This window comes from Schistocerca gregaria, chromosome 1, assembly GCF_023897955.1.
Source record: "Schistocerca gregaria isolate iqSchGreg1 chromosome 1, iqSchGreg1.2, whole genome shotgun sequence".
In the NCBI taxonomy this organism is placed as follows: Eukaryota; Metazoa; Arthropoda; class Insecta; order Orthoptera; family Acrididae; genus Schistocerca; species Schistocerca gregaria.
Genome location: NC_064920.1, coordinates 1,078,649,865 through 1,078,673,621, shown reverse-complemented (window position 1 = coordinate 1,078,673,621; position 23,757 = coordinate 1,078,649,865). Strand labels below are relative to the sequence as shown.

General features: G+C 42.0%; 1 protein-coding gene across 1 annotated transcript in view; it reads left to right on the top strand.

The window, feature by feature from the left end:
- The window catches only part of LOC126281821 (phytanoyl-CoA dioxygenase, peroxisomal-like), a 125,250-nt gene that overhangs the window by 18,871 nt on the left and 82,622 nt on the right, over positions 1-23,757 (top strand). The window lies entirely within an intron of this gene.

The following is a 23,757-nucleotide window of genomic DNA, read 5'->3' as shown; positions in this document are numbered from 1 at the left end:
GACCTGAATCCCATCGAACACTTGTGGAGTGAGCTGGAAACACGAGTGAGAAAACACGACATCCATAATAAGGCCTCTTTGAAAAGGCTCTCCTTCGAGAATGGGAAGGTATCACGTAGGAAACCACAAGAAAATTGGCCCATTCCATGAAACGGAGGTTTGCGAGAAGTAATACATCGGAAGGGTACGCATACGAAGTATTAAACATGGTCTGGCTTTGTTAGAAGTGTCATTTTCTGTTGGTGTATGAATACTTAATTCCGAGCGCAGTGGAGAACTTGGCAGGCGTTTTTGAATTTTGTTTTGTAAAGGTTTGCTCATTCTCGTTCTATATATCAGCATAGCTGCATTGGCGACTGGCCAATGTGTATAGTGCATATCCAATTAGTGTTTTTAGTTTCGTATTGTCAATAAAGGCAGTTTACTTTTCCACGCTCTAGTGTGTGAATACTTATTTCCATTACTGTAGATATCCGAAAAGTGAACATTATTCTCCGTTCCCCTCTTCACATTTCAGTTTGTCCACACACTATGAACGCAAGTAACCTCAAAACTCATGCAACTGGCGTCGACAAAGTTAAAAAAAAAAAAAAACGCCGAAAGCGTTTAGTTTCACCAACGTGATGGGCAAGCGCGCGGCGCACATGCGCAGTGGCCGGTACCGAAGCAGCCTGCAACTAGTGTTGCCGTGTAAACTAGGCTTTACACTCCGCCATTTCGTGGAGCATATTCAGCACGCAGTCGATGCATCAGCTGTCCAAATTCCCAGCTCTGGAATTACCCCGCTTCCGGCGAGGCGCTCATTCATGTCTCTGCAGTGAGCCGGCCGTAAGCGTGCAGCAAATCACGCGGGCTGAGAGGCCCCGGCGCTCCCCGAGCCCTGCGCCCGACAGCGTTCGGCCGCGCATCAAAGTCACCTCTAGACCGGCGATTATCTTGCCCAGGTACGCGCACCGTTGCAGGGGAATGTCTTGAACTTACAACAGTGTAGAAATTCTGCATGGTGGTCACTTTTAGCTGCTACTGTTGTCGAACCTTTCGCTGATCTTGCATCGCTGCGCAGTTTGCTACTTCCTCCCTGTTCGACCCATTGCTCTATTGTGTTTTGCGCTTTCTGCATTTCCCATGCCACTCGGTTCACATCTTTCTCTTTTTGTTCAACGTCATTTACGCGTACACTAATGTCCCCTTGCTTTTGCATGCGCATATTTGCCAGAAGCGTTATCGTATCTATTTCTTTTTATTACTTCCTTTTGCTATTGCCTCTGCATTTCTTCTATACACTACTGGCCATTAAAATTACGAAACCACGAAGATGACGTGCTAGAGACGGAAATTTAACCGACAGGAAGAAGATGCTGTGATATGCAAATGATTAGCTTTTCAGAGCATTCACACTAGGTTGGCGCCAGTGGCGACACATACAACGTGCTGACATGAGGAAAGTTTCCAACCGATTTCTCATGCACAAACAGCAGTTGACCGGCGTTGCCTGGTGACACGTTGTTGTGATGCCTCGTGTAAAGAGGAGAAATGTGTACCATCACGTTCCCGATTTTGATAAAGGTCGGATTGTAGCCTATCGCGATTGCGGTTTATCGTATCGCGACATTTTGCTCGCGTCGGTCGAGATCCAATGACCGTTAGCAGAATATGGAATCGGTGGGTTCAGGAGGTTAATACGGAACACCGTGCTGGATCCCAACGGCCTCATATCACTAGCAGTCGAGATGAAAGGCATCTTATCCGCATGGCTGTAACGGATCGTGCAGCCACGTCTCGATCCCAGAGTCAACAGATCGGGACGTTTGCAAGACAACCACCATCTGCACGAACAGTTCGACGACATTTGCAGCAGCACGGACTATCAGCTCAGAGACCGTGGCTGCGGTTACCCTTGACGCTGCATCACAGACAGGAGCGCCTGCGATGGTGTACTCAACGACGAACCTGGGTGCACGAATGGCAAAACGTCATTTTTCGTATGAATCCAGGTTCTGTTTACAGCATCGTGATGGTCGCATCCGTGTTTGACGACATCGCGGTGAACGCACATTGGAAGCGTGTATTCGTCACCGCCATACTGACGTATCACCTGGCGCGATGGTATGGGATGCCATTGGTTACACGTCTCGGTCACCTCTTGTTCGCATTGACGGCACTTTGAACAGTGGACGTTACGTTTCAGATGTGTTACGACCCCTGGCTCTACCCTTCATTCAATCCCTGCGAAACGCTACATTTCAGCAGGATAATGCACGACCGCATATTGCAGGACCTGTACAGGCCTTTCTGGATGCTGCTGCCCTGGCCAGCACATTCTCCAGATCTCTCACCAACTGAAAATGTGTGCCTAATGGTAGCCGAGCAACTGCCTCGTCACAATACGCCAGTCACTACTCTTGATGAACTGTGATATCGTGTTGAAGCTGCATGGGCAGCTGTACCTGTACACGCCATCCAAGCTCTTTTTGACTCAATGCTCAGGCGTATCAAAGCCGTTATTACGGCCAGAGGTGGTTGCTCTGGGTACTGAATTTTAATTATCTATGCACCCAAATTGCGTGAAAATGTAATCACTTTTCAGTTCTAGTATAATATATTTGTCCAATGAATACCCGTTTATTATCTGCATTTCTTCTTGGTGTAGCAATTTTAATGGCCAGTACTGTATTTTTAAAAACTGTTTTCTGTCTCATTATTTGTTCCTTTGTTTTTTCATTCATTTTCTTCTGTTCTTCCTGTTCTATTCTTATCTTCACATCTAATTCTGTCTCCCGTGTTTTAAACACTTCCTCAAATGTTTTCGCCTGTCTTTCCTGATTCTTTTTTATTGTTCGAATTTTTTTCCCATATTCGCTTATCAGAATTTTCTTCCATTTTCATCATTATATGACTCCATTTCCGGCAATCCTTTCATCATTGGGCCAAAATCTGTACTAGCTCCTACCCATGTCTATGGCGTTCCACAGCCACTATTCGTTCTGACAGTACGACTTCCCGCTCTTCCATTTCGTGTGTGGTTACTCTTCTCGCACGTATCACATGGCGTTCGGTCTGATTTTCCGCGCATTTTTGCCCATGCCCTTCTCAAACGAGACTTATGTGGAATTAGCAATCATAGTCGCCTATTATATACTCGTCCTCATTGTATCTCGTTTTCCTCTTTAATTTCACTTCTTAATAGCAAATGCTTCAGTCTTCCTACATTGAATTGTCTACTGTTCTCATCTGTCCTACTCTCCTGTTCAACCTTTTCACTATCTCAAGCTTACTATCATTTTTCCTAAATAGTATATAATCCCAGGCAATACTTAAATGAATACAACTTTTTGGCACATGCAGTTTTGGCTACACTATTTAGACTATTGCAACATCTACAATTCCTTGCATTTGTGGAACTGTTAAACTACTTTTCTACACTAGAGAAGTTTTTATCAATGGCCTACAGTAACTTGCAACGATGACATTCTTTGTTTGTTGCTACTTCTGGCTTCTCTGTGCTGTGATGTGGCATCTGCTCCGTACATTGGCTCGCTGTGTGATCTGGCTTCTTCTTCTCTTCTTTCTACTACCGATGTTCACGGTATATCCGAACTTTTTAAAACAGTTACTGCACCCAATATTCTTATTCTTATTCAAGATGCAACTGAAGAAGGGTCTTTGAACGTTCCTGGTAGAACACTAACATCCAATCCTGTATCAGTTAAACAGGTTCGTGCATTGCAAGTGTCCTGACCGTATAAGCAGTGCGCTGTAGCAAAAACTCGAACAGGAGAGCTTCTGTCAGACAAATTAAGTACAGTCACATTTCTAATACATGAATGAGATCTGCTTTTTCGTGATGCAGGGTTCACTGTGGGCTTTGGTCTATATGATGAGGAACTGTCTGTACTGGAGTGTAGGCACTTCTGAGCAGTCAGTTGTGCCTCGTTGCAGTCGCTGTCCTCGCCTGTAATCACTTCCACGATCATTTGTTAGGAGATTGTCAAAATATGTGAATATATTACAGTAAACTGGAGTGTTAATATTTACAGAATTAATACATTGTCAGAATGAAACATAGTTATGCACTTTTAACAAATTTATCACACAAGAAATACCTAATCTTGACTGTTGTGACCAAGTGTTGTCAAAACTGGAGTCTAACAAAGATTTTTACTTAAGCTGGCCCTACAGTCCCTGTCAGGACACTTAGCTACAGAGTAGGAGGAACTACCTACCAAAAAGTCTTTCAGACTCTGTTTCTAATACTTGTTGGCAATTTATTGAAAATGTGTGATCCAGTAGACTGGACTTGTTTTTGGACCAAGGTAAGTGATTTAAGGTCTTTGTGTAGATTGTTCTTATGTTAATTGTTGTTATGTAGACTGCTCTTATTCCTAGTAGTGATGCTATATATTAAACTGTTGGTTGAAAACAGACATATTATTTGCAAAAGAATTTCATCATGGAATAAATATACTGAGAAGCAATGGCTAGAATAACGAATTACTTGAACAGGTTTCTACATGATGTTCTTCAGTTTACTCCGCAAACAAGTCTTATTACACACTTATTTACTCTAAAAACTATTACTCGGTTTGACTAGTTACCCCGGAATATGATCCTATATGACATAATAGAATGAAAGTAAGCAAAGTATGCAAATTGTTTTAAATTTGTACCTCCAATATCTGACAACATTCGCATTGAAGATACAGAGTTGTTTACATGCTTCAGCAATTCTGCGCTATGCCCTTTCCAACCGAATTTATTATCGAGTTCTAATTCCAGAAATTTAAAACTGTCAACTTCTTCCATCTGCATGTGTTCATATACACTTATTGGAAGGAAATCTCTGATCAGTGAAAATTTGATTAGCAGCCATTTACAAATCCATACCTGACTTGCTATTTTGCAGTGTTTCTATCATCTGAGACAAAACAAATTGATCATCTGACAATGTAACAGACAAGAGGTAATGAATGTACACAAAAAAAAAAGCAACGGACCCAAAGGTGGAACCTTGAGTACCACCATATGTCATAATTCTGAATCAGATGAAGACTGTTTGCTTACTCCACAGCTATTTTGCAATGACACCCTCTGTTTCCTGTTAGTTAGGTAAGACTCTGACTACAAAATTGTTAAGGCTTTCTTGGCTGCTTGTCGACAAACTGTCTGTTGGCTTCTGTCCCAGGTTCTTCGGCCGACATTCGTCTGATGATTTTACTGACGTTTCGCTAGGACAAGTGGCTGGCATTGTCAGTGCTTCACCCTCCATTGCCGGTGGTAAACTGGAGCCGAGTTCGCGGCCGCAGGCTGTCTGTACCTGGCGCGCCAACATCCGAGGGTTTTTCCGCGGTGATTTCCGGTGCGGTTCATCTCTTGCTACCTGCGACGGTCGTTCGCTGCAGTCGCCACTCGTGCTGGCGAAACGTCAGTAAAATCATCAGACGAACGTCGGCCGAAGAACCAGAGACAGAAGCCAATAGGCGGTTTGTCAAGACTCTAACTGTTTTGCAGCATTGCCAGTGACACCATAATATTCTAATTTAATTAAGAGAATGCTGTGATTCACATGGCCAAAGGCTTTTACAGGTCACAGACTAAGCCATCAGCCTCTAATTTGTTAGCAAATGAATTAAGTACTTTCTCACTGAACTTGTAAATAGCCTTCTCCATACTTGACCCCTTAAGAGACCTGAACCGTGACTTGGACGATATATTATTTGCAGTCAGAAGCTTAAGAACAGGCTTGAACGCGACCTTTTCAAATTTTTTGTAAAAGCCAGCAAAAATGAAATTGGTCAATAGTTTGAAGGTATCTCTTTATCTTTCTTCTTGTAAAGAGTCTTAACTTCAGCATACTTTAGCCAGTATGGAAATGTTCTGGTGATAAGATATTGATAACACATATAACTTAAGATAAAACTCAACTCACATGAACACTTTTTGATGAACTTTATTGATATGTTATCATAAACATTGGAATACTTTGATTTTAAAGATTTTATGACAGATGCAACCTCTTTGATGGAAGTGAGTCCCATTTGCATTTTACGGAAGTTGTTTATAGAAACTGGTCTCAGATATTCCAGTGCACTGTATACTGAACCAGACAACCCACAGGCTGTCAGTAACACAAACAAAGTACTTGTTTAAGAAATTTGCGTCACCACATGCACTTGTTACCAATGTCTCATTTATTTTTAGAGCTATCTCTTCCTCTCCATTTCTGGCCCCACATGTCTCTGTCTTCACTATATTCCATACAGTTTTTATGTTGTTGCCTGATGTAATTATCTTTGTCTCATAATAAAGCTGCTTAGATTTCTGGATTACCTGCTGCAATATTTTGCAGTATTCTTTGTGATGCTTTACAATACTAATGTCAGAGTTGTTCCTAGATAGTATATACAGTTTCCTTTTTGTCCCACATGATACCTTTATTCCTTGTGTAACCTATGTTTTATTTTTAGACTACTGTTTGATTTCAGTTGCCTTTAGAGGAAAACAATTTTCAAATGAAGAAGTAACTATGTTAATGAATGCTTTGTATTTTCCATTTGAGTCAGCAGTATTATAAACACCTATCCAGCTGATGCCTTCGAGTAGTCTCCTAACATTCTCAATTTTTGACAGATTTATTACCCTGCTGTATTCAGATTACATAGATTGTATATCCTGACAAATTGCAGTGTTTAGCATAAGATGATGCACATCATGATACGATAGCCCATACAGGTTAATAATAAAAAATGACTTACATCTGTTGTGATGTGCGTTGGGGTCGCCACATGTGAGAATGACAATCCACATTTGAATAAGAACAGTGTTAACACTAAACTATTCACGACATGCATGTAATACACAAAAATTATACAAGTTACACAAGTAAGAAAGGTAGGAAATCACGGAGGTAAAAAAGGGGAGTTGTCATTACGTGACAAACCTGAAGTCGATATCGCTGGGGATATCTGTCGGCTTTTGTGCTTGCATCTGAAATAGCATAGGGCGCTTTGATTGTGTGGAGACATAGTTGTTTCATCAAAAATGTCAGTTTGCGTCATTTACGTATGTACTAATAGATCCTATTGTAATCAAAAGATTAAAGGAATCATATTTCGTTCGTAACGGGAATCGTTCGAGCGATATTTTCTTTTATTTACATGAATTACAGCTGTGCTGTTTAGTTTCATTTTTTCCGGTGTTTTTCATTGCCTTCCAGACTGCAAACGGTATGACATCCGAACCACACTATGTCAACGGTCTCATCCCCGCACGCACATGAGTTCATGACAGCGCTGATTGTTGGTGCAGCTTCTCATGTTCTAAACCCCTTCTGCCAATAATTGTTTGTTTATTGTTCACATTCCCTCCCTCCTTAAGAAAGATTATGTTTAGAACAGCCAGAGACAGCAGTTGTGTGTGTGTGTGTGTGTGTGTGTGTGTGTGTGTGTGTGTGTGTGTGTGTGAGTGTGTATGTGTTGGTGTGCTTCCCTTCCTTTCTGAATAAAGTCTTGACCGAAAACGTTTATGAACTCTTTTTTTGTAATTCGAGCCTGTTGCTAAGCGTGCGAGTAGCAGTCTACCCACTTCACAGTATAGTTATTCCCTCATGAAGTTTGTTGTAAATAATACACTGCGCTTCAGCAGGAACAATAATGTACCTAATTACAATACCAGAAGAAAAAATGACATTCATTACGCCACATTACGGTTTCCTGTAGAACAAACAGGGGTTGATAATGCTGCAACCAACAGTTTGGATCAGTTATCCAGTGATATAAAATGCCTGACTGACAGGAAATTAAAACTGAAATTAAACTGAAAACCTTTCTCATTGAGAATTCCTCCTATTTTGCAGGATCCTGTCTATTATTGTACATTGTAAGTGGTGATGGGTGGAAATTACTAACTGTCTTTACTTAGGAAAAAAAATCAAATAGATGATCAGCCTGAAGGCATATTTAAAAATGATGTTAATATAAAACGACTCATTCCACACCATTAGGATTTATTGTGCAAATGATACATGGAACATGAAACCAACCAACTAACTGTTGGTACATCACAAAGGATGATATAGGCTTAAGGCTTACATATTTTGAAAATTTCAAAATGAAGGCCAAAAGTAAAATGAGGCGGATGCTCAAATTAGATGAACTTTTCAGTTGTGATATGTATGGTTACTCCTGAAAAATTGACAGTTACTGAAAGAAATGTTCTGGGGGGTGGGGGGAGGGGAAAGCAAATAGGACGCTGATGCAAAAGTAGGCCTATGTTACACAGGTTAGATTGTTATTACTTATAAAAAATTACTTACAAACGTGTTAAATGGAAGTATCTACTTTACAGGGTCTAAACATTTGAGACCACTTCCTTAATCACATTGGACCGTATCGACCGTATTCGGTGAAAAAGTATGCCGGAGCGGAAGTGAATTGCACCAGAGCCAGCCGTAGGCAGGCAAGTTTTATGCATTGTGAAGCAAAACACGGCCAACAGACATTCCAAAACAGAACCAGCTGGGCGCAGTATAGGAATAGCCGACACCGCAATATGTTAGCGGAAGGACAGAAGCCTTTCCTTATTTGCGATTTTTGTCATGGTTATGAAAGTCTGTAGGGCACGTTCTTTAAGCCCTAAACGAACATAGTCTTGACCGTATAAATACACAGCCATTCGTGTACTTAGGTGTTCTTGCCTTAGTATCACCGCCTGCACCGATGTTGTTGCAGGTGGCATTGCTGGGAGCCCCAGACAGGATGACTGGGATGTCAGTTCCTCACTGACTACGTACACAGTATCGAATCTGGGTGACCGAGAGCAAGCTTTTGTCACAATCAGTAAATCAGCGTCCTCTGCTGCCTCCAGCACTCGAAGCGAAGATTCTTCCATGTTATTTCTCAACATTTGAATGAGTCAGCTCTTGTTCGTTTAAATCTCACGAACTTTTACTGGGAAACTCTCATCAAACGTTACATGAGCTAAGTCTTCGCTTTCGATGGCCGAGCTCTTTCTGAGCTTTTACTGCCTCGCTGATTCGCCTGACTTGGGTACCCACCGAACACAACAATTACTCTAAATCTGTAGTGCCACTTGAGGAAGCTGACGTACTTTTTGCAGATGACATCAAAAGATTCGTGCTTGTCCCACACAACGTTGTGAAGAAGGATTTTCTGTCCACAACAATCATTTCATTCTGAAATCCTGTGGGAGCAGCTGCTGGATTAAAAGCCTTGTGCAACAAAGATTTGGTTCCCTTTCGTAATCCGTCTTCGTTGAACAATGATAATGGTTATAGTGCCAGTTCATGGGTGACTAAGTGCTTGAGATCTTCGTCAGATTGTTTCGCTCTGCAGATTCGTTGAAATAACGTCCTAGGATCAACAGCAGTCAGCATTTGGGGGCCAACTTTCAAGGTGTGTCTGACCTGGGCGAGTGTAACAACTTTATCCATGCGTTTGAACTTAAGGCTGTGGACGTTTGGGCCAGTCATCTTTGTCATACATGCCTTGCCTATTTCTTGGGATGAATGACAATTCACCGTCAGTTTGTGAGAGTCAACGTTGTCTCGAGCCACTGTGGTGGGACTAACATCAATGTGCTGCTCAGACGAATCAGTAATCAGTTGGCAGTAGGTTTTCTCGATGTCATACACTTATTGCAGGTTGACATTCCCTTGTGTCCACACGGCAAGAACACTTTCACTGAAGCCTCTACCACCACTGAGGCCCCCCTTAACTTTGCTGGACCTCATCACTGTCTGCTTTATCGTCATGTCCGACCAAACAACGCACCAAAAGTTTTAATTTTGCCTTACGGAAAAATATTCTCCTTCGGGGAAATGGTCGAACTCAGTGGTGTCCAAGCTCATCACGTCTTGTATGTAAAGATGAGCACTTGTGACATACAACAAGTGCCCAGTTGCATGAAAGAAGGCGACATTTTTTAATAGTGACATGTTTAGAGTAAAGTTACCTATCGTTCTGCCTCTATGAACTGTTTCAGCAGAGTGGCCGATTTGTAGTAGATAACCCACGATGTTAAAATAGGCCCTCTTTGTTGAAGAGATTCCAAGGTGCTTCAAAATTTGTTACTGACTGATAGCCTCACATTTTTCTCGTCAAGGATACACGATTGACCTCCTCTGAACAGCCTTTCCATTTCAACACTCCCCTCCTCACTCAGCTGAACCATTCCCACGTCACTGATGCCAGTGTATTTTGGATGAGGATTTGTGACCTGGCTGCTCGCCTATAGGCATGGCCAGACAGCATTTTGTCAACACTGCTTGTAGCATAGATGACCGACAGCGGCTCCTTCTACCTACTCCCTGTCATAATCGTTCCAATACATCCCATAAAAAGACATAATGAAATGAAAACCTCCGAGCCTTACAACCACGTTTTTATAACCAGGATCCCCACTATGAACTAGATCCATAGCCTTCATGTACAATGGTTGGTCGAAGGTCAATGCACAACTCTTTTGTCCAATTTATTGACATTTTTTTGGTCACTTCCCAAAGAGAAATGTAGACGGTATTGACATCGGAAAGTGGTGCACTGATCAATGGGAGGAATAGAACAGGTGAGCGGACGTCTTCAATGTTTTTTGTTGCTTCCTTCCTGAATCCATTCCATCTAGGATGTTCTGGGAAGTTCCCCCACTTCCCATACAACTAGATAATGTCAGTAAATGATGGTAGACTGTCGTCAGCAATATTTATGTTGCAAGCAATTAAATTTTTGAAACCGTCATTGAATCCACACGACTGAAGTTGAACAGTGTTTGAACTTTTAACAGTCTCTGCAGAGGAGCAAATCGGCAGTGATGATGTCGTGTGACTAGGGCCTCCCGTCGGGAAGACCGTTCATTGGGTGCAAATCTTTCGACTTGACGCCACTTCGGCGACTTGAGCGTCAATGAGGATGAAATGATGATGATTAGGACTCCACAACACCCAGTCCCTGAGCGGAGAAAATCTCCGACCCCGCCGGGAATCGAACCTGGGCCCTTAGGATTGACTTTCTGTCGCGCTGAGCACTCATCTACCAGGGGCGGGGCAGTCTCTTTATTGTTTCGACAGGAGCCATTGCAGAATGAAGAGTGGTACACACGATGCCTCCCATTCAATGGAACGTATTCAACTGTCAAGAGTGTTGACGTTACTGTCAGTATTGTCAAAGACGAATTGACAATAAGAGGGCTGCAGCACTGAATCTCTCTGAGAACAGAGAACGCAAGATGTCTCAAAACGTATGCAGAAAATTCCCGCAATGACAACTTATCTATGAATAGCCTGAAGTCAAATCTCTTGTACAGCTAAACAAGTGTTCCAAGCAAGACTGGAGATAAAAACAAACTGGATCTGGTTGCTGTAATGATTTCGTGCGAGAGCATAACAATCTTCTTTCTCCACTCTCCCGACTCGTCTTTTTGTGTTTAACAGCACCTGTTTCAAGGAAGAGTTTGAAAGTGCAGACTCATCGTTGAGCAGCACACTGGCATTCATCTGAGCGTTCAAGGTGCGAGATTGTTTTTTCCATTGCCCTATCAATTATGGCAGAAGGTTTACGTCCTGCTCCTTGCTGATCCTTTGATGAAGGGTTCCATTAAAGTTTATTCTTACACACACAATGATACCATGCGTCAACTTCAACCAAGTCTAACTTCTCATCATGCCCCACGAAAAGTAGATGCATTCATCATGCTCTGTCTGCCTTCTGGTTTCATAATCTCATGAATTTGGTATTTCTTGTCGTTTCGTCTTCATTTGTACCACAAAAGTGCTCTCAAAAATTGAAAGTACGACTTTTGTCACGAACTCGTCCTGCTACAGTTGATTGTGTAGCTTCTTTATACCGACAGCGAATGTAAGCGTCAGTCACTTTAGGGTTACTATAATGTTTCTGATATGTAATATGATTAGCTGCCTCTCGAAATCTCTCTTCAGCAGACTAGTGTGGTCAGCATTCTCCCTTTTTCTACTGCTGTCCAACAATGCTCACTCGTTTTTCTCTGACAACTGTCTATTCACCTTCATCAACACCGACTTGGCAGATGAAAAAAAAAAAAAAAGTTTCCACTCATGTTGAGACAAAAACACAACAACTTCTCACAGCATGTTTGTATCCATTCAGTTTGGCGAAAAGGTTTGAACCGAGCGCTCGATGGGGAAATCAAAGGTGGGGGAGTGGGCCGTCCCCCCAGACCTTTCGCCCCACACGAGGGAAACCGGCTACCTGGTCTCCACTTTTTCCGTCATACTTCTCAGCATTACGAAATAGCTCACCAAGTGCACATATACCTATATACTCACTGAAGGCATAACTCAGTGGGATTTTATGTAGGCAGAATATATTCTGGATGATCAACTTTCCTAAGTTAGTAATGAAATTCAATATTTTCATATGTATTTAAATGGATGTGCAAGTAGGTGCATGATAAATATTCGTTAGACCTATATATTCAGTTATTAGAATTATATTGCGAACAAGAAGCCAGCAGTACTAGGTGAAAATATTGAAAAAATTAGTTTTTCAAATTTTCACAGATTTCCTTGACACCAATTTCAAATGCATTCAGGTGCATGAAGCCAAACTTGTAGCCATCAAAGAAGTGTGAAATTAAGGTTTTCCTCAATTTTGATTTATGAGTCGAAAAAATTTCAAAATGGCAATTTTGAAAAATTGGTGCTTTTGGAACTCATGGATTGATGCTCTACAAATTTTAGGCAGGGGGAGGTATTGATAAAAGTTGATACTGGAAAGTTACAGGAAATTTAAAATCGGTAAAACACAGATTTTGGCAAAGTTGGAAAATTTTTCTGTTGTTTTGATCCCTATAAAAATCGAACTATCATTTTTTTTTCCTTTTAATCGAGTCAGGATTTTGTCCTCTTTATTTTAGTACAGAATGGGTATTGCCGAAATATGGACCGTTTTCGAGTTATAAGGGAAAATCTGAAGAAAATAACCCACCGCCCCACTTTCTAGCTCAAAAACTTACATTTGTCATACTCACACCATAATTAACAATCCTAGAAAAAATATTTTGCTAGAATTAATGTAAGCTGAAGCACTTTTTGCATCCTCTATATACTAGGCTATAGCGCATCTCTCTTCTTTTGTTACCTCCAAGAAGGAAACAGAAACCACTGCAAAGTAAATATTACAATCCACTCAAAGACATTCCACACTTTTTGTCTTTACAATCGACTATTTGTATCGCCACAATAAAGCACCATTAAGCCGTTCTAAAAAACATTTTCTAAATAACAATAATCTTCGCTAGCCAAATTACTATCATTAAACTGTAACATGTTACTTTATTTCCTTGAACATGTATTATGTAACAACATATAGCATAATTAGAAATGCTAAAGTGTGAAATGTAGGAACTAAAAAATATAAGAAATTATTTTAGTTGAGGTATGTCCACAAGATACCTCCTTTGACATATGCAATCGTAGACACACGGTAATAAAAGAGCATACACAAAAATTTGTGGAAAGAGTGCATGTACGCATGAGTGTTCTCGTGTCCACACGTCGCTTCATTGCATAAGCAGTCTGTTGTGAATCACCTTTTTTGCTTGGGAGCTTTTGTTGAGTGACGAAAAGGTGACAGAAAACGAAAATGCAAAACCGACTGTAGGTCAAGAAGTATATAAACCACAAAGGTATGAAAAATACAAAATGATTGCAACGGTTTGTATGCAAATTTCAGTCACAACGTGATTTTAGATTTTCTGCTTAGGAAAATGCAGCAGGCACTGGCAATACAGTTTTTTCAGCTAGTAACTGGCGAATTATATACTTGTTTTAATTATTTATTCCTCGTTTCAAAGCAAAGCATTTCAATTCTATCAAATTTGTAACTTGTGAAGGCCAATTCACACTGGCCGTCATATCATGTCCAGTCCCATCCTGTCAAAACATTCTACAATGCATTTCAAATGGTGGCAACCACACTGGCCATCCTATCCTATCCCATCCCATCATGTCATGGCACCTTCATGGTTTCTCTGGAGGAATGATGGCTGACGTCGTCCATCCGTTGCTGCTCATACGACCCAGAAGCTCATTTCCTCGTGATACATGGCCAAGGGCAGATCTCTACATTTCGTCTTACGAATTAATAACCGTTTCAGCTGTATTTAATCCTTTATTTCTGGATCACAGCCGGTTTAGTAGCACTAAAAGTCACCTCTTCAGAGAGGAAAAGCTCATTTTCTTGCCCTTAGTATGAGAGAGCTCACAGCCACGTCCTGTGTATGCAGTTCTGTATAGATTGGAGAAGCAACCACTATGATAAGATTTGGTATGGATGCATCCATATATTGGAATCTGGCAGTTTTTAATCTATGACATACCGTCTTTTAGCGCTTTTTGTTTTGACGGACAATGAATGTTGGGTAAAAAGATTTTGAGCTTCTGATGTTTTAATCACATGTTCACCTGAAGATGTGGCTTTTCGTGCCACAAAACTGGTTGTGATCTAGTAATAAAGGACTAAATATGGCTGAAGCACTTATTAATACCCAAGATGAATAGTCGTAGCTGTGGTTGCCCCAACTACGAGGTTGTCTGCAGCTCCATATTTCGATTCATTTTGGTTTTGTGGTTGATATCAGTTGTTTGTTGTTCATTATTTGCTATAAATTATTTCCTTGCGTTATTTCTTTTCAGAAATTTTGTAATAAATGACGACAGACTGATTGAAACAGTGAAACATCAGTCTAAATTTTATGACATGAGCATACTAAATTACTTGCCCTCTGCTACACTTATAAATTGTATATTTATAGATAACAGTACCATATTTAATATTTTGCAATGAAATGGATTGCAGTATGGCTGCAACTTGAAGTGAAATAAGTACTGTGGGTAGAATCAGATTGATTAGAAGGTGGAATTTATTTGTATGCTGTCAGGCATTTTTAGTTCTACATAACGAAATGCACAGAAACCTCCAGGTACTGCAAATTGTTTGTTTAAATGCATATTTGTGGCAGGCCTATTTATTGTTAAGCAGCTCTCAGAATTGTGTGCGGGTCAGTTTGCGGCAAGCATAAGTCGTCAATATTTGTGTGGTTTCACTATCTAACCCCAGACCAAGTAAGACACTAAAAGTCAAATACAACATGTAAAGAAAACCTACATATCTTGAAGGGAAAGGTATTGAGGGAGGTATGAGTAAGGCAGAAAAATGTCCGTTGGACTAGTCATTAAAGTCAACCTTAAAGGATATTTTCACAGCATGTGATGGTAGCTCTTAACTCTTTCCTTTTAGTAATTTTAGATGCAGTTTGATCTAACAAACGAAAAAACTGATTCTTCCACTTTCCAATATATGAAATGCTGATTACTCTTCCTCAAGCTCCTTGTATAATGTGTGAAATTCAACTTCTGTAATGACAATTTTTTGCATCCATGCACTTTCTTTGTGTTGTTTTGCACTTCTGTCTCCCGTCTATATTTGTTGAGACCACATGGGTTGACATTCCATGACATGGTGGGCAGTGTGAATACACCTTGACATGACGGTGCCATGATGTGATGGTGACGTGATGGACATTGTAAATTGACTTTAATGTGGAATAATTGTAATTAATTATTCGATTGTTTTATACCTCTTTTCATTGCAGGAAATGCCCAAGCTTGTGATTATTAGCATATTTTGCTCCTATACAATATTATAATTTGTGTCTGTTACGATCTATAAGTACTGTTTTCATGTATAATTATGACTCATTCCATACCCATGTAATTCTCTTGCATACTGGATCAACAGAAAACGAATCAATAAATGAAACTAAATGTGATTGTTCCTGAAACTGAGAAATACTTCAGGGAGGTTCAAAGTCGTTATGTGAAGGTTAATTTACTTTCAATGTGTCATTTGTATTTAATCATGAAATATGATATGTAGATTATCATCCTGTGACTTTGCAAATTTGGGAATTTCATAGACGCCAGAATCCACTGGAATAGCGGCTGTGTTTTTCAGTTTTGTATTTTTTGCTTCATCAGTGTCCTTCATTACTATTTTTAAGAGTTTGTCGAGGAACTACACATACACTATCACTTCTTTTGTTCAGATGTCAGGATTCTCAGCAGTTGTGCTTGTAAGTCACCATAGCATGAATATTCACCCACAGTTTTCATACAGGTTTTTTTGTAAATTTTTGGCTTATTATTCTCAGTCATCCCACTTTGAAACTTAGTATTTTATTCTTTACAGAGATATCTAATCGTTATGCTCAGGGCAACACATATCGAATTTTTTTTCAAATAATCTTCAGAAGCGGCATTTCACACGACTTTTGTTTGTAATCATCGAGCGGTATCAACTTACATGTGCTTCCTTTGGAGTCAACATACATTATTGCACAAAATCGCTTTACAACATAACCTCAACATGCTAAACAATCTAACATATATGGACCCCTGCTACCTGTCGTCTGCTAAAAAGCGCAAAGATTCCCACTAAAGGCGGGCAGCAATGACTTAATGCACGACCAAATGTGCATGCATTGTTCCACTGTTGCAAATTTATGTGCATATCCAAAGTTGAACACAAAAGGCACCGTGTAATGCACTGTGACTGAATAAAAACCTTTGTATCAACCAATAATGAAATAATTCAATGTACTTCCTACCTCAGGAGTATTAATAAATCAGTCAGTATGTACGAATGATCCCAGATGGTGCCTTATTGAAAAGAGCGCCAAGTTTGACAAGAGCATTTGTAAACATCAGCACAGCGACCACTGCTTTGTCAGCTGTCATGCTACTTGGTGTGGCGTTACTTTTGTTAAATGAGGCAACTCGGCTAAAGGAAAAGAAGAATACATCACGTAAACTGACACAACTCAAAATGTCAGAGGCACTTGTGCAACTAAATTTAAGAACGAACAGAAAATTTCTATACAATATATATTTTTGTAATCAGCATGAAATTATCTTACGTGTACAAAAATACTTTTTTCAAATTCCATTTGTGGTCTTTTTCACGAGCGTTCTCCTTAACGTCCTACTTCTGTTGGTGTAGTGCGGTTCCCCTTTGTTCTACATTTTACAAAAAAAAAAAAAAAAATGTTAAGATAAGAAGGAGGCACTGTTTTCCATTCTTCCCACCTAATTGGACACCACTACTGGTTCCATTTCTTCTATGTTCATTTCCATGGAAGAGTTTGGAACCGTCACTCTAGTATCACTTGCAGGTCAGAAATCAAACCCACATATACTTCAAGACATTTATTTAGTTGGATTAGAGTCGAAATAAACAGCTCTAAAGAAAAACAAAGAATAAATATTCAACTCTCAAAATCAGATACTCTTCCAAGGAATAAACAATAATTTCATATCATATCAGCACACACACTCCGCTGCAGAGTGAAAATCTCATTCTGATGCACTTCACTGTGTGACGAAGCAGGCTGGGGTATTTTTCTTGTTTTGCCATCTGCCTACTTAAATACGTTTTTTTTTCATTTTTGAACTAATTACCTTTAACATAAGTGAATATAATCTGCATTTTCATAGAAGAGAAAGGTTGGCCTTCAGTTTTAAAGAATATAAAACCAGATCTAATTTTGTGCCTAGTTTTATGAATGTAATTCATTTTCTTATTTATTTTAACTATTCCTAGTTAGTATCTTTTGTTGCAGAGTGAAATCAGTAACTGTTTAGTAACGTAAGTTCTATTCTTGACATATAAGCAAATATAAATTCTGTACTAATTATAAACGTTTGGAAGACGAAATTCTAGTAATCTTAAAGTATCTATTTGGCTCTATTGGGAAACATGTTAGCAAAGCCAGCCCTTAATTAATATAAATTAATTAACAGTTTTGTCAAATGTATTTTTCACATAATGATATTTGTTAATTTCATGTTTTAAACAAATAATTCGGCCTAAACCTTGTAGTAGAAGAAACTGTTAAAAGGAACGAATTTTTCGATGTATTCAGTTAATTTCATGAGTTAAATTTTAATTGTAATTTCTGTAAATTTAACTTTGAACAATGTGTAGTTTCAGTACCTATTATTATGAGGATATATAAGGCCCAATTTTTGGTCACGAGACAGTCATTCCACAGTCGAATTACAAACAAGGAACCTGTGTTGGTTAGAACGACAACATTACATCAGATTTATAGTGAAATAAGTGTTACACCAATAGACCATGTGTTAAAGCACAATGACAGTGTCTGTTCCATACGTGCCTGATTATTTCAAAAGAACTGTGAATTATGTGGTTAGGTTTTTACTGCTTGTAGATATTCAGTATTAAACTATGGTAGCAGTATGTGGAGGTTTGCCTGAAAACGATTAATGAGGCTTATCGAAAGTTAAACAATTGTGTACTGCTCATGTAACTGTTTATTATTGGGGGGTTGTGAACAGTGAAATTATGGTGCTGTGAAACACAACTGTCCACCTGTTGGCTACATTATTTACAGCAATCAGCGTCCAAATTTCAAACCCCATTTTTCAGCCAGTGTAGTAACACAGTACGTTGACACCAAGGACAACAAACAAACGAAGAAACAAAAGAAAGCGAACCGCTACAACTGGTCAGTCTCTTGTTCTCAACCAGCTCCCCTCCCCCACACCCTCCCCCCACCCAACCCCTAAAGTGCGGAGCACCTGGGATGTAGGGGTACTTGATTTTGACTGGTTATCCAGGCCTTGTATACACTCCTGGAAACTGAAATAAGAACACTGTGAATTCATTGTCCCAGGAAGGGGAAACTTTATTGACACATTCCTGGGGTCAGATACATCACATGATCACACTGACAGAACCACAGGCACATAGACACAGGCAACAGAGCATGCACAATGTCGGCACTAGTACAGTGTATATCCACCTTTCGCAGCAATGCAGGCTGCTATTCTCCCATGGAGACGATCGTAGAGATGATGGATGTAGTCCTGTGGAACGGCTTGCCATGCCATTTCCACCTGGCGCCTCAGTTGGACCAGCATTCGTGCTGGACGTGCAGACCGCGTGAGACGACGCTTCATCCAGTCCCAAACATGCTCAATGGGGGACAGATCCGGAGATCTTGCTGGCCAGGGTAGTTGACTTACACCTTCTTGAGCACGTTTGGTGGCACGGGATACTTGCGGACGTGAATTGTCCTGTTGGAACAGCAAGTTCCCTTGCCGGTCTAGAAATGGGAGAACGGTGGGTTCGATGACGGTTTGGATGTACCGTGCACTATTCAGTGTCCCCTCGACGATCACCAGAGGTGTACGGCCAGTGTAGGAGATCGCTCCCCACACCATGATGCCGGGTGTTGGCCCTGTGTGCCTCGGTCGTATGCAGTCCTGATTGTTGCGCTCACCTGCACGGCGCCAAACACGCATACGACCATCATTGGCACCAAAGCAGAAGCGACTCTCATCGCTGAAGACGACACGTCTCCATTCGTCCCTCCATTCACGCCTGTCGCGACACCACTGGAGGCGGGCTGCACGATGTTGGGGCGTGAGCGGAAGACGGCCTAACGGTGTGCGGGACCGTAGCCCAGCTTCATGGAGACGGTTGCGAATGGTCCTCGCCGATACCCCAGGAGCAACAGTGTCCCTAATTTGCTGGGAAGTGGCGGTGCGGTCCCCTACGGCACTGCGACTGCGTAGGATCCTACGGTCTTGGCGTGCATCCGTGCGTCGCTGCGGTTCGGATCCAGATCGACGGGCACGTGCACCTTTCGCCGACCACTGGCGACAACATCGATGTACTGTGGAGACCTCACGCCCCACGTGTTGAGCAATTCGGCGGTGCGTCCACCCGGCCTCCCGCATGCCCACTAAACGCCCTCGCTCAAAGTCCGTCAACTGCACATACGGTTCACGTCCACGCTGTTGCGGCATGCTACCAGTGTTAAAGACTGCGATGGAGCTCCGTATGCCACGGCAAACTGGCTGACACTGACGGCGGCGGTGCACAAATGCTGCGCAGCTGGCGCCATTCGACGGCCAACACCGCGGTTCCTGGTGTGTCCGCTGTGCCGTGCGTGTGCCTGGAAATGGAAAAAAGAACACATTGACACCGGTGTGTCAGACCCACCATACTTGCTCCGGACACTGCGAGAGGGCTGTACAAGCAATGATCACACGCACGGCACAGCGGACACACCAGGAACCGCGGTGTTGGCCGTCGAATGGCGCTAGCTGCGCAGCATTTGTGCACCGCCGCCGTCAGTGTCAGCCAGTTTGCCGTGGCATACGGAGCTCCATCGCAGTCTTCAACACTGGTAGCATGCCGCGACAGCGTGGGCGTGAACCGTATGTGCAGTTGACGGACTTTGAGCGAGGGCGTATAGTGGGCATGCGGGAGGCCGGGTGGACGTACCGCCGAATTGCTCAACACGTGGGGCGTGAGGTCTCCACAGTACATCGATGTTGTCGCCAGTGGTCGGCGGAAGGTGCACGTGCCCGTCGACCTGGGACCGGACCGCAGCAACGCACGGATGCACGCCAAGACCGTAGGATCCTACGCAGTGCCGTAGGGGACCGCACCGCCACTTCCCAGCAAATTAGGGACACTGTTGCTCCTGGGGTATCGGCGACGACCATTCGCAACCGTCTCCATGAAGCTGGGCTACGGTCCCGCACACCGTTATGCCGTTTTCCGCTCACGCCCCAACATCGTGCAGCCCGCCTCCAGTGGTGTCGCGACAGGCGTGAATCGAGGGACGAATGGAGACGTGTCGTCTTCAGCGATGAGAGTCGCTTCTGCCTTGGTGCCAATAATGGTCGTATGCGTGTTTGGCGCCGTGCAGGTGAGCGCAACAATCAGGACTGCATACGACCGAGGCACACAGGGCCAACACCCGGCATCATGGTGTGGGGAGCGATCTTCTACACTGACCGTACACCTCTGGTGATCGTCGAGGGGACACTGAATAGTGCACGGTACATCCAAACCGTCATCGAACCCATCGTTCTACCATTCCTAGACCGGCAAGGGAACTTGCTGTTCCAACAGGACAATTCACGTCCGCATGTATCCCGTGCCACCCAACGTGCTCTAGAAGATGTAAGTCAATTACCCTGGCCAGCAAGATCTCCGGATCTGTCCCCCATTGAACATGTTTGGGACTGGATGAAGCGTCGTCTTACGCGGTCTGCACGTCCAGCACGAACGCTGGTCCAACTGAGGCGCCAGGTGGAAATGGCATGGCAAGCCGTTCCACAGGACTACATCCATCATCTCTACGATCGTCTCCATGGGAGAATAGCAGCCTGCATTGCTGCGAAAGGTGGATATACACTGTACTAGTGCCGAAATTGTGCATGCTCTGTTGCCTGTGTCTATGTGCCTGTGGTTCTGTCAGTGTGATCATGTGATGTATCTGACCCCAGGAATGTGTCAATAAAGTTTCCCCTTCCTGGGACAATGAATTCACGGTGTTCTTATTTCAATTTCCAGGAGTGTATAAAATGATCCTTGCAATAGGAACTGCCTTAAGGTTTTTTTAAACAGGAGATCATCATCTACCAAGCACTTAATTCTTGAAGGGAGGGCATTAACAATCTTACAGCCACTGAAATGGACTCCTTTCTGCACCATACTTAGGTTTGGCTGTTCATAGTGGATATCATGTTTCCTTCTAGTATTGTGACTGTGATATCCACTATTCAGCTTAAAGATGGATTTTTCTTTCCTTATGAAGCACATCAATGAGAATATATATTGCGCAGTGGATGTAAGTATTTCAAGCTTCTTAAAGATTCCTGCATGTGGCTCTAGGATGGACTCCCCACATGATCCTTATGGCTCTTTTTTGTACACACAGTACTTTTTAGCCAGTGGCTGATTTCCCCAAAATGTAATTCCAAATGCCATAATTTCATGAAAGTAATCATAATACGCTGACTTCATGGTTTCCGTATTTCTATACGAAGAAACAATGCACAATGTGTATGTTGCTGAACTTAGTCTTTTGCACAGCTCCACGATGTGGTTTGACCAATTCAGTTTGCTGTCAATATGCAAGCCTAGGTATTTTGAGGAATCTACCCTGGTTATTGTCTGCTCACATACCTTCACAAATATTTCCTTATCTTTTGATGTTTTGTGGAAGTGAATGTAGTTTGTTTTACAGTAATTAAAAATAAGACCATTAATGATGAACCATGTCACCATTTCATTTAAAACCTTATTTGCCATTACCTCAAGCTTATCTACTGAATTATCAATAAGTAGTGTAGTATCATCCGCGAAAATGGTGAATCTACAATATTCCATAGAGAGAGGAAGATCATTTATAAATATAATAAAAAGTAAGGGGCCCAGAACTGAGCCCTGCGGCACTCCACATGTGATGGTACCCCATTGTTAAGATACTGGGACACAATCTTGATTATCTACTACAACTTTTTCTTTCCTGTTTGACAGATATGAGTCGAGCCATTTCCCTGCTGCGCCACTTATACCGAGATGTGCAGCTTTTTGTAAAAGAATTTGGTGATTTACACAGTCAAATGCTTTTTTTAGGTCACAAAATATGCCAATCACGTTCAGTTTTTTGTTGATAGATTCCAAGAGTTTGCCAGTAAATGCAAATATTGCATCTTCTGTTGACAAACCTTTCTGAAATCCAAACTGACTTTTGCTGAAGCGATTGCGTTCACTGAGATGCTTAACTATCCTGGCATGCATTAGTTCCTCTAAAACCTTTGAAAAGCTTGTCAGTAGTGATATTGGCCTATAGTTATCAGTATCCGTCTTCTCCTCCTTCTTATACAATTGCATACTTAAGCCTCTCGGGAACTATTCCTTGCTTAAGTGACGCATCAAAAATGTGGCAAAGGACTTTTCTTACATGGCTGGAACAGTAGTTTAATAATTTGTTAGAAATGTTGTCAATTCCAGCAGAGTTTTTACTTTTCAGAGATTTAATAACTCTTTCAATTTCTTGAACAGTGACTTAATCAGTGTATATTAAAAATCTTAAGCCTGCAACTGATGCGACGTTGCACCACGACTCGTCGGAAAAGTAGTAAGCATGCCATCATGGGCCTTACCTTTGTCCATCTGCGCGTTGCTTTAGTGAGACTCTACTAGTCCTCACGCCGACGGCGCCATTTGTGAGTGTCGCAGTCCGTAGCGCCTAATTCGCCCTGTCCTTGCCATTTGAGTAGTCACAAGGTTTCGTTTCGTGCATCGGCACCGAATGATCTGTGGTACCAGATGATGTCACCGATAGTAGCTTGACGTTTCGTGCCGTCTAACGGCTGAAGGTTGGATGAACGACGCGACCGCGTCCTGTTATCGGAGTCTGTCCGTAACTTATTCACAGTTCTTCCCATTGTGGTCCGTAACTCTCGGAGTTCCCCAGCGTCACTCTCTGGTCCAAATTGCCAGCGTAAATAAGATGCGGCGGCACAATTCTGCATCGGCTCCTCCAAAAGCCCCGATGCATGTTTGTCACCTACTGCTATGACGATAGCATTTATCCAGCGGTTGACCTTCATACGCTATTAATGTCAACAGTACTTGAGACGGAAGCTGTTGTCGCTGGATATGGAGTAGCAGCTCATTAGATATTATGCTAAAGTCCACTATCGCTCGCAAATGTCTCTAAAATTCCGACTGGTTACTGTTCTCACGTTTCTCCTGGCGAAGAACTTGTAAAAGTATCTGCTCGGGTAACTTCCTGCAGCGAGTGATTAGGGAAGTCTTCACGGCGAGGTATGCTTGTTGATGAGATGGGTGTAGAATCACACAGGAAACTATTGTC